The following is an 18,635-nucleotide window of genomic DNA, read 5'->3' on the forward strand; positions in this document are numbered from 1 at the left end:
CGGAGAGTGTTAGGGTTAAATCAGAGATGAAATTCTGAGCTGAATCACCCCTGGTGAGGCCTCCATCTCGTTTAGATTTCAGAGTATATTATTTCCTTAACTACCATGGGTTTACAGTTTAACTCATATCCAGCCAGATGCATTTAATTCATATCCAACTAGATGATAGGCTAGTTTTTACTTCCATAATTATCAACAATGATACATACAGCCTAGAATTAATCCAACAAGACACTCTGGCATTTGAGTAGAGTTAGTAGTCCATGTGCATTACTGATGTATCCACAAATAATATATTACTATCAGCTTAAAAGCCAGAAAGCATTTTCAACACAAATTGTTATGTATTCTTTAAGAGTCTTTAATATTTTAATTCTGGAGTGGAATGTAAGCATATTTGCCTATGCATGAATAATCTTCCCATGATAGCCTTTAGATACTGATTCTTCACACATGAAGACACCCGAATAGCCGAAGACAGTCATTCAATTTGGAAATGATTTTTAGCAGAAGTTCTGCCTACCCACCCAATTCATAACCAATTCACCCCAAAGTGAATCAGAAATAGACCTAGGAGGAAGGAACATCTTACCTGCCAAAGCAATGCAATATGCTTTTGTTTACACCTTTTGTTGATAGTTGCCATGCAACACAAGAAGCCACAGTGGCCCCTGAGGAAATAAAAATGATTAATCGTAGTGACAAAATGCTGACACTGTATTACATAATATTTCAATGCTACCATAGATACATGCATTTTAACTTCAGATGAATAAAACATTTTGCTCCATATTTATGATAAGTAGCAAGACATTTCAGAGGGATTATTTAAGCATGGTATTGAAGTTTTATTTGGCAAAGGTCACTAAAAATTGTTATATACACAGCCATTCTGAACTCGGGAAATGAAAATCATCTTTTCACTATCTTTGGTACAGATGTACTTCTGTGGTTTTAGGTATAATTCATTCATTTGTTCCTTTTAAAAAAATTTATTGATCCATGACAATGTAAACATACTTTGCACTGAATAGGATTTTGCCTAAGGTTTATCCTATACTTTTGTATAGGATAATGTAAACATCTATCTTATGTTTACATTAATAAAGTTTCCCAGAGTTGAGGATATTTCAATGTTTCCAGGGTGAAAAAAATTGGTAACATATTTAAGGCACTCATAGACTGAATATTTCATGTCACTGAGGTATATTAATGAGTAATTACTTACTACAGAGAAAAATACAAGTTTCTAAAAAAGGTAAAGAAACAAATTATAAATCTATGTAGAAGTACACTGATACATGATTTTCTTTCTTCAGTGAACAAATAGTTACTGAGATTTAACCAAATGCAGAGCACTGTGTTAGAAGCCACCTGCAGGAGTCAGGCAGCATCAGGGAGGTTGGAGAATATAAATCACAACCCTCCAGAATTCCAAAAGAACTTAAAATCTAGAGGAGGAAAAGATTAAAATGGATGAAAGGTTAGCTCCTGATTTAAGATAATATTATTTGATAAATAAGAATATGCACGTTAATCTAGGTTTTACCAGTTTAAGATGGTAGCCTTCATTTAAATTATTTGAGATGTTTCCTAATCAAAATTAGGATAACAACGGTACTTTTTTCTCATGAGGTTTGAGGATTAAATGAGGAAGTTAGCATTCAGGAAACGTCTATTGTTATTTGATTCCAAAAGAGTAATACATACAAGATGAGAAGAACTTGGAAACAGAGTAGAGGTAGAGGTTGTACAGAGCAGAGCAAAAGAATCGTCAAGCATGGGGACGGACCTCAATGGGAGCTTGAAAGACGGTTAGGGTATGAACGGGCAAAGATAAACAGGGTAGCACTACAGTCTGTGGGAATGTAGCAACAGAGGACAGACACACATGTCATGTTTGCTGAACCAGCCCAGCTAGAGTAGAAAGTGTGGGTTGCAGTTTACTAGGCTACAATACTGTAAACAAGAGTGGAGGCCAAACTGAGGCACTTTAAATAAAAAGGCTAAATGATACGCACTTCACAGGTCAGCGGGAGTAAATTGGTTGCTGGTTTTGCATATTAATCAAAAATATTCATGTTTGGAAAGTGTCAAAAAAATACAAATAAAAAAATAGTCATATTGATTTATGGAATCTAGTTTTTTGACACCACACTTTCAAAAATAAAATCTAAGATATTAAGGAAAAGAACCGATCCTTTTAGAAGACTGTTTAGATTTTATAAGCCATGCATCATAGTTACATCTCTGCATCTTCACATTTCATTTTCATATAAATATACAGACCCTTTGACTTTCAATGCAAAAGGCAATAGCTAATCTATTTTTAACTAGGATAGTCAGCATGTTTGGCCTACTGAGTTCTGTAAGTAGAGAAGGATAACACATCAGTAAACAGAAATAATGAGTCAACTGTGTGTCTATTCTTGAAAATAAAGTCTTCAGTGTTACATCACTCCAATTATAAACCAGCAATTCTTCAGATCCCATTAATTATATAAGCATGCCAAATTAAGTTTCATAATACTTAGACTGATTTTAGGGCATACCAAATATTCTTATTTTATGACTTCTGAAATATTAAAATTTTTTAAATGGAAGTTTTTAAATTTAAGATTATAAAATTCTTAAAAGCTTCAAATTCAACACATACTTACATGTACTTCATTTCAAATTTTAAAATAATTTTGTCTGTGATTAACTAAAAATATTTAACTGAAATCAATCTGATAAATTAAATAAGACTCATAAGATTCAACTGTATGATGATAACATAAATTACACCTTAGGAGGACACGGGGCCTGAGGGATTCATATATTAATAGTGATGGCTACAGACAAACTGCTTTACCTACTTTACTATTAAAAAATGAATTGCTGACTCTAAGAACCAGAAGAATATTTGAGGAGAGACGCGGAGTCGCCTCAAATCAAATCATTCAGATGACCAAATCACTCTACCAGTGATGTCAGCCCTGCCTAAAGATAAAGGAACTTTTTTTTTTTTTTGAGACAGAGTCTCGCTCTGTCGCCAGGCTGGAGTGCAGCGGCATGATCTCCACTTACTGCAACCTCCGCCTCCTGGGTTCTAGAGATTCTCCTGCCTCAGCTTCCCAAGTAGCTGGGACTACAGGCACACACCACCACGCCCAGCTAATTTTTGTATTTTTAGTAGAGATGGGGTTTCACCATGTTGGCCAGGATGGTCTTGATCTCTTGACCTCATGACCCGCCCACCTCAGCCTCACAAAGTGCTGGGATTACAGGCATGAGCTACCGCACCCGGCCAATAAAGGAACTTTATCCCTCTCCCCCATCAGGCATGACATAAAGGGCAATCGCCAATTAGGTGCTGACTCACGAACCTTAATAAACAGCGCAAAAATCTGTGTGGCAAAGACCTCTGTTCCTATTCAGGTCAGTCCTGCAAACATGTACCCAAACCTAAGGACAGTAAATAAGGCGCTCTGTGAGATGGCAGAGCTGCAGACTTCAGCCTGGCCGTCCTAACACAATGACCTGCTGCAACCAACCATGGGAAATGGAGTTAGGACTAATACAGAAGGAATTGCTCATCCCTGGAAACTGATTTTAGTTCTACTTCATCTTGAGGGCCAAAATCTCAGTAAATCCCTGGCATGTATTATGCATGAATAGATGGTACTACATGACAAAAGATGAGTACCATTGACTGGCAAGGTAGGAAATACTCCATAGTTCTCACGTGTGCACAGCAACTACTGTCCCCGAAAGTCTCTCCACTGGCCCAGGAGTATGCTCTTTAATTCAGTAGCACAGGAATTTTGGAAGTGGTTTCACAGAATAGCTGTAACCTGGCAGGGGTCACCCCAGTACCCCTTATTGTATGGTAGTTGAAAGCAGATAAAATACTGTTTGATTTTTAAACTTCAAGAATGCAATGACAATGTCTTATAATCCATGGTAACATTCAACACAATCCCTAATGTGGAGTGTTTATTGAATAAATAAGTGAAAAATGAAAGCGACTGGGGAAGGTAGAACTTATTGGGAATAGTTAGACTAACTAGATTGTGGATTTCACACTGGTTTGGCATCAGGATCTTTTATGCAACTGAAATCTTCCTAAGTAGCTAATGGATAAAAGAAAATGTGCAACTGAATGAAGTTTGTAGAAGAGACAGAATAGGAACTCCCAGCCCATCACTTCCCATCTCACTTACCTCTACCAATTGTCTCTTGAGGGATTTCCTAAAACCGTCAGCATTTCTCAGAGCACAAGTTAAACACAACCACACCAAACCAAATTCTACAACTATAAGAGTAAAATGCCCACTTTTGAATGGGCTTGTTTTTTTCTTGTAAATTTGTTTTAGTTCTTTGTAGATTCTGGATATCAGCAAGAACAGAAAAATCAAACACCATGTGTTCTCACTCATAGGTGGATGTTGAACAATGAGAACACATGGACACAGGGAGGGGAGCATCACACACTGGGGTCTGTAGGGGGGAAATAGGGGAGGGACAGTGGGGGGTGGGGAGTTGAGGAGAGATAGCATGGGGAGAAATGCCAGATATAGGTGATGGGGAGGAAGGCAGCACATCACACTGCCGTGTGTGTACCTATGCAACAATCTTGCATGTTCTTCACATGTACCCCCAAACCTAAAATGCAATTAAAAAAAAGAATAAAATGTATATGATTTATCACTCTAATCCTAACACATAGGTCTTGGCTTTTAGTAAGTGCTCAGTAAACATTTACAGAATAAATTAATGTAGGGTTATGACATTTAGAAAAACCATTTGCGGAAAAGGGATAAATTTATAGAAAGATTCAATAGCAAACAATTTAGTCATCCCAAGATTCATATAAAATTGCCTTTAAAAACTAAAAGGATATAAACAAAAATATCCTCAAAAATGCATTTGGAGAAATTTTATTTTACATTAGTAATATGATATTCATTGGCTTGTGGGTCTTTAAGTGTGAAAAATAAATACATGATTCCTTTTAGAAGCAGTTATTCCGTTGTGTTCACATAGACTGAAAATCTGGGATTTATCTGCAAACTCATTTATGCTGATAGTTAGCTTGAGATTGAGCATGCGTTATTTTTTGTTCTTTTAGACAATTTTGTTTCTTTGATCACTAGCTACAGCTGCTTAAATGAATGATTCTTTCCTCAAGTTCCTGATCCTGCTTTGTTCCAATTTTACACATCCCTTTTACTACTCAAAATTCATCTTCAAGTTACAGGTTACAGGATGCTTTCCCCAACTCAGGGCTTATAACTCATGTTTCACTTAAATGTAGGTATTCTTGTTTCAAGATTGCTCAAATGTAGAAACTTCCTAGAAGCTCTTCAATGGCGTTTCTTAATTAGAACTACATATACTAGTTCTTGAGGACAAAGAACAGTATAATGTTTGATGACTTAAATTGTATTGAATGTATAAAGCAACTTATCCAAGGAAAAACAGTTTCTCACTGAAGACAGACAAATGTCTTTCACAGTGAGCTACCCAACCAAAAATCCTTTGTCAGCAAAGCCTTTCGGATGTTTTCATGGACTTGATAATAGAATTTTATAAACAATTCAGAGTGGTTCAAAAAGTTTAATTGAATTTATGCATACAAAAGTTTATAGTATAAGACCAATATTGTTCATAGTTTAACTTTGATAAAGCTTATTGAAAATATTAGGCCAGGTGCAGTGGCTCATGCTTGCAACCTCACTGCTTCCTGAGGCTGACGTAGGAGGATTGCTTGAGGCCAGGACTGCAAGACCAGCCTAGGCAACATTAGTGAGACCTTGTCTCAAAAAAAGAAAAAAAAAAATGAGCCAGGCTTAGCAGCACATACCTGTAGTCCTAGCTATTTGGGAGGCTGACGTGGAGGATCCCTTGAGCCCAGGAGTTTGAAGTTATGTTAGCTAGGATTGCATCACTGCATTCCATCTTGGGTAGCAGAGCAAGACTGTGTCACGTTACAAAAAAAAAAAAATGTTTAACCAAAATATTAACAGGCAAATACTTTTGAGGCCTGGTGGCAGGTACATAGAAATGAATTCTATTAGAGAATATCTCATTTGTGACTCAAGGTTTTTTTTATAAGTCATATTAGCTTTTACTTTGATTTCATCAATTTCATGCAAGAGAACATATAAGCCATGGACTTAGGTCTACAGTCTGCTTAAATGTTCCAAAAACATAAGGATATTCCTAGGATTAATATACTCATTTCAAAAAGTAAAATTCTAGGAATTTAAAGATTTTCCTTTCTTCCTTCAAAGATGGGTACCTGATAATTCACACAGCTTCTAGCTCAAGAAATATACTTGCAAAAAATTGAAGATAATTGACACTCAAAAACTTTGAATCATCTTTGAAACTGTGGCTTTGTTTTTAGCGGAAACTGTTGAAATTTTCTAAAATCAATGTTCTACTTGAATGAGGTATAACATTCAAGTGATGGAAGAAAATTCAGCTTTCTAGTAGCTCTAGTCAATCCACATACTGAGTGTCAGCCTGAATACCTGCATTTCTTTGAACAAATTAGTTCTGTTTCTTCCTCTGTTGTTTAAAGTTCAGTATGTTCAGATCTTTAGTCACATTAATATGAAGCACTATTTAGGAACCACTCATATCCACCAACTTGGCTGTCTCAAAATCCTTTGACTTAAAAAAAAAGAACTTGATCTGAAAAAGGAGCTCAATGAATATCTTTAATAGGGAGATAAGAACAAAGAGAGTTTCACACCTGGTCAGTTTCTTCATCCATGCTATTAATCTGGCTTGCAATGTTTACTGCATACATTCTGTGAATGCATAAGGCAATGGAAATTATGCTCAAAAAATAATTGTTCTTAGGTAAATGATGAAAATATTATTATCTTTTTCACTGTGAGTGCTCTATCTTTGGCTAAAGAACCCAGTTTTTATTGCTTTTAAGGTAATGATTTTACTCATGGTTACAAAATTAGAAAGTTATATTTCTAAAAAGTTTCAGGGCTATATACTTAAGATTTGAAATTTTTACTGTATTTTAGTTATACCTCAGTAAGAAATACCATATGTTTAAATCCTACAGCAGCCAGATCTTTGCAAAATTAATCTGGGCCTTGGTTTTTACATAAATAAAATAGTGATCATAATGCTACATGCATCTTATGGGTTACATAATTTATGTAACAATAAAAATCATCTTAAGAGGAAAGCAGCTATGCTGTCTGGGTATATACCCTGGGGTTCATCATCATGTGCCAGTAAAATGTAGGACATGGACACACACAAAGAGTTTAGGAGCAGAGGTTTAATAGGTAGAAGAGAAAGAGAAACAGCTCTCTCTATAGAGAAGAGGGGTCTCCAAGCGGAAAGGACCAGCAGGTGGTGGATGTGCCCAAATTTTATAGTCCGGTTTGAGGAGGCGCTGTCTGATTTACATAGGGCTCACAGATTGGTTTGATCAGGTATGACGTTAACACAGCACAGGAAAGGCTGGTCACCTCACCCTAATCTTATTATGCAAATGGGCTTTCCAGTTGATCTGCGCCATCTTGTCTGCTTCTTACTATACACCTTACTATATACTATAAAGTATATAGTATATATATACGATATACTATAAAGAGAAGGGAAGAGGGAACAGTCATCTTGAACATGTCTAGCCCTTAGTTTCTGCCAGCATTCACCTGTGAAAGCCCCCAGCTTGCTTGTCTATGGCTGCAGCTCGACTTTACAGGCTGCTCTTTGTCAGAAAATTATTTGGGGCTGCTTTTCATTAAAAAGAAAAGCCTTACCGAGGACTCCTATACCCTTTCTATCTGCCTAAGTGATTTCTTCTTAACTCCTATATCAACACTAGGTACCACTGAACTTAAGAAGCAAAGTTTATATACATTTTTCTTATTTTCAATTGCTTGGAAATCTCTGCATAGTTACCATTTTCTCCCTGCTTCCTTTGTCCTGGCTGTGGCAATGCATACTGCAGCAAACCTCTTCAACACCTGTGCAGCTAAGTGGGGCTTGGTCTGGCGTTTGCAGTACCCTGGAGACTTGGGGCTGCTCTGCTGTGGGGCTGACACCAGAATCTGAAGGCTGGGCAGGCCACCAGGAACCGTTTTGTCTGCCTTTTTAGAAAACAAACATTGGCTTTCTGAGCCCACTTGAATTTCAATATAGATCTGGAATATAGACTTGAAATAGAAAACCCTTTTGGCCCCAAAGGTTGTGTCCTGAATGGTACTTAAGTCTTTTCTTCTCATGTTCTCAAAAGAGAAAAAGAATAAAACCTAAGTGAGCTGGAAGGGCCCCCTGGTGACAAAGCTTCAGCTTTCTCTTCTCCCTTTTATTTTGAAATCGGAAACTATTTTGAAAGCAAGTTTGTGCTGAATGCTAATGATTATGTTTTACTGTAACACTGAGATTCGTAGTAACATTCTGGACTAGTATTAATGACTCTCTTTTCTTAAAAAACAAGTCCCACTTCACTCTGCACAATTTAAAGCAATAATTTACATATAGTAGAACAAGTTTTAAGGAGAAATATGCAGTTATTTCTTCACAGAATGTTAACATTTTAAACCGATTCAGTTTGTAAGATAAGCCTCTCTCAAGCACCTTCTTTTGAGCAAGATAAATGAGCCTCCACACTGCAGCAAAAGTCTTTATAGAAAAACTTCTCCACTGGAAGCTTTAACAATATTTTCAAAATGGTTGTCCTAATCATCAGTTTAATTTTATGAACTGGCCATTTATGGGACACTGCCGGACACCACTAGAGCCTTCAGCAAATGACACTGAATTCGTCTTACAGCTGTAGTCAGAGAGCCAATAGTCTTTCTTTTCTTTCAATAGACTTCCTCTTTTGGAGTTTTAGATGCACAGCAAAATTGAGTAGAAGGTACAAAGATTCCCCATAACACCCTGCCTCCACTCATGCACAGCCTCCTCCACCGTTTGTTACAAGTGATGAACCTGCACTGACATATCATTATCACTCAGAGTCCACAGCTAACATTAGTTTATTCTTGGTGTTACACATTCTGAGTTTAGACACATGTATCTACCTTTACAACTTCATATGGAGAATCTTCACTGCCCGAAGAATCCTCTGTGCTCTGCCTAATCTTTCCTGCCTCACCCCCAACCCTTTGCAACCATTGATCTTTTCACTGTCTCCATATATTTGCCTTTTCCAGAATGTCATAGTATAGTTGGAATTACACAGTGTGTAGCCTTTTCAGATTGGCTTCCTTCACTTAGTAGTATGAATTTAAGTGTTCTCCATGTCTTTTCATGGCTTGACAGTTCTTTTCATTTTAGCACTGAATAATATTCCATTGTCTGGATATACCACAGCTTATTTATTCATTCACTTACTGAAGGACATCTTGGTTGCTTCCAAGTTTTGGCAATTATGAAAAAAGGTACTATAAACACTAATGAGCAGGTTTTGGTGTGGACATAAGTTTTCAGCTTTTTTGGGTAAATACCAAGGAGCATGATTATGGATTTTATGGTAAGAGGATGTTTAGTTTTGTAGGAAACCGTCAAATTTGTAATCGAAAACCCTTCTCCAAAGTGACTTTACCATTTTGCATTCCCACCAGCAATGAATAAGAGTTCCTGTTTCTCCACATCCTCTCCAGCATTTGGTGTTGTCAGTGTTCTGGATGTCCGCCACTCTAATAGGTGCGTAATGGTATCTCACTGTTGTTCTAATTTGAATTCCCCTGATGACATATGATGTGGAGCATCTTGTCACAAGTTTACTTGCCATCTGTATATTTTCTTTGGTGACGTATCTGTTAAGGTCTTTGAACCATTTGTTAATTGGGTTTGTTGTTGTTGTTGTTGTTGTTGTTGAGTTTTAAGGGTTCTCTGTGTTTTGGATAACAGTCGTTTATCAGATATGTCTTTTGCAAAGACTTTCTCCCAATCTGTGGCTTATCTTTTTATTCCCTCGATATTATCTTCCACAGAGAAGAGATTTTTCATTTTAATGATTTTCGGCTTTATTAATTCTTTCTTTCATGGATCATGTCTTTGGTGTTATAGACAAGAAGTCATCACCATATCCAAGGTCATCTAGATTTTCTCCTACATTATCTTCTAGGAGTTTATAGTTTTGCATTTTACATTTAGGTCTGTAATCCATTTGACTTCATTTTTGTGTAAGGTCTGTGTCCAGACTTATTTGTTTAATGTGGCTGTCCAGTTGTTTCAGCACCATTTGTTGAAAAGACTATCTTTGCTCTATTTTATTGCCTTTGCTCTTGTGCAAAGATCAGTTGACTCTATTTACATAAGTCTATTTCTGGGGTCTCCATTCTGCCGCATTGATCTATTTGTCTATTCTTTTGTCACTATCACACTGTCTTGATTATTGTAGTCTTATAGTAAATCTTGAAGTCAGGTAGTGTCAGACTTCCAACTTTCTTCTTCTTTCTCAATATTGTGCTGGTATTCCGGGTCTATTGCCTCTGTAAATAAACTTTAGAATAATTTGCTGGGATTATGATTGAGAGTGAACTTAATCTATACATGAAAGTTAGAAAGAACTGACATGCTGATGGTATTAAGTCTTCCTATCAGAGAACATGGAATGATGTTCTATTTATTTAGTTCCTCTTTTATTTTTTCATCATATTTTTAGTTTTCCTCACATAGAGTTTGTGCATTTTTGGGGATTCAGATATGTACCTACGTATTTCTTTTTTTTAAGATGCTATAATATACGATATTGCATTTTTATTTCCACCTCCACTTATTAATTGCTGGTATGTAGAAAAGCAAATGACTTTTATATTAACATTGTATTCCACAACCTTGCTATAATTCCTTGTTAGTTCCAGGAGGTTTTTTGTTGATTCTTTTGAATTTTCTTCATAGACAATCATATCATCTTCAAATAAGTTTTATTTCATCCTTCCCAGCAAGTATACTTTTATTCCCTTTTCTTGTCTAATTTCATTGGTTAGGATTTCTGGTATGATGCTGAAAAGGAGTATTAAGAAGGTACATCCTTGTCTAGTTCTTGAGCTTAGTGGAGAGTCTTTTAGTTTCTCACTGTTAAGTATTACTTTAGTTGTAGAGTTTTTTGTAAATATTCTTTATGTATCAAATTAAGTAAGTTTCCCTCTATTTCTAATTTAACTGAGAGTTTTTGTCATGAAAGGGTGTTAGATTGTGTCTAGTGCTTTTTTGGCATCTATTGATATTAGTGATGACTTTGATTACTATCCATATGCTTTCAACTCCCAAATATTTATCTCCCTCCCAACCCCTTTCTAGACTTATCCAACTGCCTACTCAACCTCTTCATTTAGATGTCTAAAGGACATCTTACATCTAATATATCCAACACTGAGCGCCCACCCCAAATATTGATTCCCAGCCTCAAACTATTTTCTCTATGAATGGCAACTTCATCCTTCCAGTTGCTCAAGTCAAAAGCCTGGCATCATTCTTGATATCTGTTTGTCTTACATACAACACTCAACCCATTCTTGTCTTACTCTGATAGCTGAGGCCTAGAGAAGCTAACTGACTTGCCCATGATTCCTCAGCTAGCAAATTACTGCCAAGATTCACATGCAGTTCTCTCCAGTGCTGCAACTCATCTAGTGAACAGCTCACCTTTAGTCTAGCTTAGACAGTAGCCTAAAAATGAGTCATCCAGCCAATCATAAAAATAGAAAAGAAATAGGCATAGTGCATAAACATTCCAAAGAGTCTCTCAAGTGACTGAGTTGTAACTTTAAACTAATATGTGGTCTATCATATATTACATTTCCACAGCTGGTGAAAGAAATCTCTTCCGCAATTTGTGAGCACACTGACATAGGACAATTTGTCAAAGATTTAGTAGGGGCTTCTTTTCCTTCTTGATTTCAGATAAAATTGCCAGGCACAAAACCTTCTGTATCACATTGTCTAGAATTCAAATGAGCAGATTTTCCAAAGCTCTTACCAGAAGTGACTGTCAAAGATGTCCTCTGATCTTTCTTACTCTGCCCATCTCTTTTCACACGACTTTCCAAATTTGGCAACTATCAGCAGATTTATGAAGTTGTAGGAAGACACCAGTGACCCATCTCTTCTTCCTTCCCTCTGTAATTCTCAAACACAAGTAATACCAGCTTGTCTCAAAGATGTTATCTGTCCAAATTGTTTTGATTCTTTGCCGTCAGTGTTTTTGTTACACATATTTTACATGATGTCATAACATAACATTTTCAGAAAAAAAAACAGCTTAGAGAATCCACAAAGTTCACTGAGCATAAACATGGTTTCTACCATCATACTTGGTCAGTTCCTTTAAGAGTCTACCTGGAATATTTAGTGACTTCTCTAAAGTTTTTTTGAAGAATTTTGTTTTAAAATCACAGTGTTTGGCTTCATGATCCTTTGGGCTTCATTTTCGAAGGATGGCAGTGGTATATTAGGAGAATATATTTTGAGAACAGTCATTTTCATGACTCAGAATTCTTCTTATGTAGTGTTACAAAGATTGGTGATAATTTTGTTATGATTTTTAATAATTCTAACAATTTATTCATTCCTTTACTAAAAGAATCTGCCATCTTCATTCCTTCCTCACCATGTTTCGAATGTGCTCATTCACCCTTAGGAACAATACTTCTCTGTTAAAGTCACAGTGTGTGACAGTGAGGTTTCCAGAGTTCTCGTTGGGCATTTTGTAGAGTGGCCTTCATTTTGCATTTGCCTCACATTTTCTTATGATTACACTGAGGTTGAGTATTTTACAAAGAAATCCACAAGGTGAAGCATTTTTTTCATTGTATCATGTCAGAGGACAGATGATATTAATGTGATTTATCTCTGGTGATTTTAACTCTGATCACTTGGTTAAGATTATATCTATCAGGCTTTGTTCTTATATTTTTTCCATATTAAATAACAATCGCAATGCTTATCTATGCTAGACAGTGCCTCCTGAGTATATCCTGCTTGATGATTTACATCTCGTTCTCATGAGTACCTATCTGTGGCTGTCAATCCTCTTCATGACCTTGAATGTGCCTGCCTCCTCCTCAAAGCTACATATATGTTACTTCAACATTCCTTAAAGGGCAATGAAAAAGTGGTTCTTTTGCAAAGTTTGTGTGAATTGGCATCAATATTTGACACACACGCCTGCTCAGCAGCCTCAAGCTAGACAGTGTGTATGTGGGAAGGAGCATGGTACATAGTTGGAAACACTTTATGTTGGCAAGTTATATTGATGCTACTGAATCTAAACAAACATTGGGGCCTGGACCAACAAACCAAGAACCATCCCATGCAACTCCCAGTACAGATAGCTGCTGCATATCAATCACTTGAGCATTTATAGAACCCCTAATTAGAAAGCTCTATGAGATTTTTTATAGCTAGTACTTGGCCAGGCGGTGGTGATGCTTGATGTTACAATCTATCTTGTAGCCAAGTGAAAAGTCCCAAATCAAGGGAGTCTCCCATTTTGGGCAAGCCTTCTCAGAGACTAATGCATATAGATATAGAAATCAATAAATTTCAGGCCTAATGTTTAGATTACTTAATTAGCAATGCCTTAGAAGTTATCTTGTCTGTCCTTCCACCCAGTGAAAAAAATTACTACTCTTAGCATTTTTTCTCCACATAAAGAAGTTGATTTATGATTTGATTTTTACATGTTGTCTACAAATTAACATGTTCATGAGGCCAAGCATGGTAGCTCACGCCTGTAATACAAGTATTTTGGGAGGCCAAAGCAGGCTGATCACTTGAGGCCAGGAGTTTGAGACCAGACTGGTCAATGTGATGAAACCCTGTCTCTGCCAAAAAATGCAAAATTTAGCGAGGCATGGTGGCATCTGCCTGTAGTCCCAGCTACTTGGGAGGCTGAGACGGGATAATTGCTTGTACCTGGGAGGCAGAGGCTGCAGTGAGCTGAGATCACACCACTGCACTCCAGCCTGGGCAACAAAGTGAGACTCGATCTCAAAAAAAAAAAAAATTATATATATATATGATCATGTGAACAGGTACAAAAAAATTATATTTGCAGATAACAATTATCTTTCCATTTGACTTATCATTTAGGAAATTTTATCCTTGTGGTATTAGCATAAATGATAGTTTTTCTAATAAGAAATTAATTTTTGAGGTTTTATTATAAGAGGAATTATTACCTTTTCTTTCTAGAATTGGAGGTTCCAGCTGCTATTACAGAAGCATGGTTGCAGTGGGTTTCCAATGACTTATGTTTCGACACAGAAATGATATTGTTGTAATTGGTTCAGAGTTTCTCTTCTTGCAGAAGGTGGTGTCACTGCCCTATGGTGCTGCTGTGAAACAGGAGATTAGATTCTGACCTTATTCACTGCAGCAGTGATATCTCTTCTGATCAGATGGTAGCTTTTCAGAGTGTACAGGGAAAAGCAAAGTCTCAGCTCCCAGGGTTAGCCTCAGCTATGTTTGTCCCAAGTCACTGTTGCTGTGGCCCCCCAATGTTATAGCTTTTTATTTCATATTTAAAGTCTTAGTCATTAATCCCAAGGCATGTACACAATGCTATAGTGGCTGAGTCAGACATATAGAATGCCCAGAGCCAACCCTGCCCCAGAAGAGGCTGTCACCAGTTAAAACTCAAACATGAAGGCTATTTCAGTGTTGAAAGATATTCTAACAATGTCGAACATCAAAATAAAAAGTACTTGGGGTCTTAAGCTCTGTGCAAATTTGAACTGACCTTTCTCCAAAAGATTCTGTGTGTCACATTCTAAAGGATGTGATGTTGGGATGACTTTTATCGAAATCTAAACTTTTTGTTACACCATGATATTAATTTAGACTTTCTATCCTATTTTCTAAATTACTTTTCCTTAGAAATTTTCCTTATTTTGCTGTATAAAATGAAATCTCTACATTCCTCAGTCTACAGATTAAGCCACTTTCTCCCATTTTCTTCATCATCCTTAGACATTATATTTACCATGTTCAATTTAAAACACCATAAACAAAACCACCTCAGTATATAATGGACTAAGGTGTAAAAATATACTACCGATAAATTCTCAAGGACCATCTCAGAAATTTATCTAAGGAAATGGAAAAGGAGATTGTAGGGGTAGGGGTATTGGGTTGTCATATGTTTAAAGGTACAGAACAAGGAAGGTGGAAGGCAGCTAATAGTCTCTATATGGCTTTCCAATAGGGTCATAGAACAACGGCAGTTCTGCTGGAATGGTTCAGAGGAAGTCCTTTGCCTGGCCTAAAGTTTAGTGTCAGCAGCACATGAAAACAAGCTTCAGGAGAGAAACCAATGACAGAGATGCTTCCAGTAGGGACCTTGAGGAGGATGGAAGTGAAGGCAATAGGGAAGCTATGAGACTTGAAATATGATGCATCATTCCACAGTTTTGAATGTGGTCCTGTGGGAGAATAATAGGCTGTGCTTGGTTACATTAATTTGACAGTCACAGATTATTTAAGAGTTCTGACAGCCTGCATGCTTAATGTTTGATAAACACACCCTGAGATCTTTGGGCTAATTGACCTTCTTCATCCCAGTTTGTGGTAAAAGTTTGTCCTGTATTTTAGATATTCTTAATAACTGGGAAAGAGTGATTATGGCAAGAGATATTATTCAATGCAACTAATGATCAAGGAATTTAAGAAGAGTGTGCAGATAGAGGTTCTTGACATTAACTTGTAGCGGTAGCATTAAGAAATTGTTGGCCGGGCATGGGTGGCTCACGCCTGTAATCCCAGCACTTTGGAAGGCTGAGGCAGGCAGATTACCTGAGGTCGGGAGTTTAGGACCAGCTGGACCAACATGGAGAAACCCCATCTCTATTGGAAAAAAAAAAAAAAAGGAATTGTTAAAGTAACTTCTTTCACAAATAGGAAAGTAAAGGACAGCAGCCAGAAGTCTAAATGTCATTTGTTCATTTGGGAACATACAAAACGTACCAGAAATCAGTTTCTTTGCATTAAGAAGTATATGTGATAACACGAAAGTATCTTAGATTTGCATATTAAAAGCAACGACACTTAGTGCCAGAAAGGACTGTGTATAAGGCAGTATCTTATCAATTACAATAAACAGAATGAAAAAAAAATGTAAGCATAATTCCAGATGGCATCAAAATCTACTAGACTGTCTATAAATGCAAACGTATCCATTAATTGCTAATATGTCTCACTTAGCTGAACAAACCGGTATGTTTGGAATCTAAGTCATTCAGCTCTGCACTACTTCAGTGAAACTAAAGCGGCTGCAGTGGAAGCACACCCTTAGGTCTCCCGGGACAACCAAAAACACATGCACTTGCCCATCGTCTGGATGTACTCCTAAAGGAACATAACCCGTTTTTAAAACAGCTCTTAGGTCTACTGAAAATCTATGACATATATATTCAGATATGCATAAGGCTACATTTTCCAGCCCAGCACCTTTTCCCAACATAAATTCCTAAAGATTTTAACTGCATACCTTTTTCAGCATAGAAGAGTTATGTTTTTTTATTTATTTATTTTTTTTTTTTTTATTTTTTTTCTTTTGAGACGGAGTTTCACTCATGTTACCCAGGCTGGAGTGCAATGGCACGATCTCGGCTCACCGCAACCTCCGTCTCCTGGGTTCAGGCAATTCTCCTGCCTCAGCCTCCTGAGTAGCTGGGATTACAGGCACGCGCCACCATGCCCAGCTAATTTTTTGTATTTTTAGTAGAGAGGGAGTTTCACCATGTTGACCAGGATGGTCTCGATCTCTTGACCTCGTGATCCACCTGCCTCGGCCTCCCACAGTGCTGGGATTACAGGCTTGAACCACCGCGCCCGGCTGAGTTATGTTCTTAATTACTTTTCAGGAGGGAGTAGGGAGTGAGAAATGGAAGGTGAAAGAAGGCGTATTAGAATTACCAAGGGAGAATTGTCAAACTACCTCACATCCCCCACTTCCTGACTTTGGGAGTCTGATGTGTGCCTCCGGAGTCTTAGGACCGAGTGGGGTGTGGAGAGGGAGAGGCGGCTTGTTGGAGCCTCTGTGGTCCAGTTCTGGTCCCACACCTTCTCTCGTTTAGGATCCCTGAAGTGAAGGAAAACACACTTCTTCTCTGTAAGATTTGTTTAAAGGTGGCCTCTCCTGAGGGAACAAATAAAAGAGTAAACAGCAGAACAGTTTCAGTGTTGCTGAGATTGAACCAAATGTTCTGAGCATTCTCCCTCACACCTTTGTTCTCTCAGAAAAGGATAGGCTGTTCCAACTTCTCACTTGACTGTCATATTCCAGGTAATGGAATGTCTCAGACTGCTCAAGGGTACTACAGGGATTCTGACGAATGCCTCTTACTGAGGGTTTCATCAGTATTAATGCAAATAAAAAATGTAATATTATTATCTAAATATAATGCTCTAAATCTCACCCTGGGGTTTCTCTTCTTCAGATAATTTTACCTATTCATTGAAATAAATTCATCCATGTCTATGGTACACTTTATAGTATCAGCCTTTGTCAGAAATATTTAATAAATTGTATTTTATTCAATGTGTAATTTGCCTCCCAGGCTTCAGTATTGATTCAACCTCCAAAATATTTTGAATTATGCCTTTCCTTAAGAAACAACAGAGGAAGCAACTTAAGTTTCCATCAACACACAAGAAAATGTGGTACATACACACAGTGGAGTACTACTCGGCTGTAATAACAGAATGAGGTCCTGTCATCTGCAACAACATGGATGGAACTGGAGGTCAATATGTTAAGTGAAATAAGCCAAGCACTAAAAGACAAAGTTCATATGTTCTCATCCAGTTGTGGGAACTAAAAATTAAAACAATTGAACTTACTGAGATAGAGAGTAGAATGATGCCTACCAGAGGCTGAGAAGGGTAGCTGGGGATAAAGAGTGGATGGTCAATGGGACAAAAATACAGTTAGAGAGAATGAATGAGATCTTCTATTTAAAGGTTGAGCATGGTGGCTCACACTTGTGATCCCCGCGCTTTGAAGCTCAAGGAGGAAGGATCGATTGAGGTCAGGAGTTTGATACCAGCCTAGGCAACATAGCAAGACCCATCTCTACAAAAGAAAATTTAAAAATTAGCCAGGAGTGGTGACCGTGCCTGTAGTCCCAGCTACTCAGGAAGCTGGGGTGGGATGATTTTTTGAGCTCAGGAGTTAGGGGCTGCAATAATCTATATTCATGCCACTGCACTCTAGCCTGAGCAACAGAGCAGGACCCTGTCTCTGAAAAAATTAAACATCAATCAATCAATCAATAAACCTAGTATTTTATAGCACAATAGGGTGATTACAGTTGACAGTCATTTATTGTACATTTTAAAACGCTAAAAGAATATAACTAAATTGATCATAACACAAAAAAGGACAAATGCTTGAGATAATGTATACCGTATTAACCCCGATGTGATAATTACACATTACATACCACTATCAAAATATCTCATGTACTCCATAAATATTTACACCTACCATATATCCATAAAAATAACTTTTTATAAAAAGCCACAGAGCCCAGGCTGTTGTCTGGATTGAATCAGAGATGCAGGATCTAGGGAAAGACCTAACTATAGGTGCATACGTACATACACATAAATATTAATCTTTTTGATATATGTTTTATATATATAAATATATT

The 18,635-nt window shown here is 37.3% G+C and overlaps 1 long non-coding RNA gene across 1 annotated transcript in view; it reads right to left on the reverse strand.

The window, feature by feature from the left end:
• Positions 1 to 5,936: 5,936 nt before the first annotated feature.
• LOC116539744 overlaps positions 5,937 to 18,635 on the reverse strand; it is a 38,674-nt gene continuing 25,975 nt past the window's right edge. The window contains exons 3-7 of the long non-coding RNA XR_004264164.1: positions 16,897 to 17,119; positions 15,775 to 15,825; positions 14,163 to 14,318; positions 11,960 to 12,099; positions 5,937 to 6,803 (exon numbers count right to left, since the gene is read on the reverse strand). This is a non-coding gene — a long non-coding RNA (uncharacterized LOC116539744). The remainder of the gene's footprint in view (positions 6,804 to 11,959; positions 12,100 to 14,162; positions 14,319 to 15,774; positions 15,826 to 16,896; positions 17,120 to 18,635) is intronic.

The sequence above is a fragment of the Sapajus apella genome, unplaced genomic scaffold (assembly GCF_009761245.1).
Source record: "Sapajus apella isolate SASKATOON/1434 unplaced genomic scaffold, GSC_monkey_1.0 scaffold132, whole genome shotgun sequence".
Lineage (NCBI taxonomy): Eukaryota > Metazoa > Chordata > Mammalia > Primates > Cebidae > Sapajus > Sapajus apella.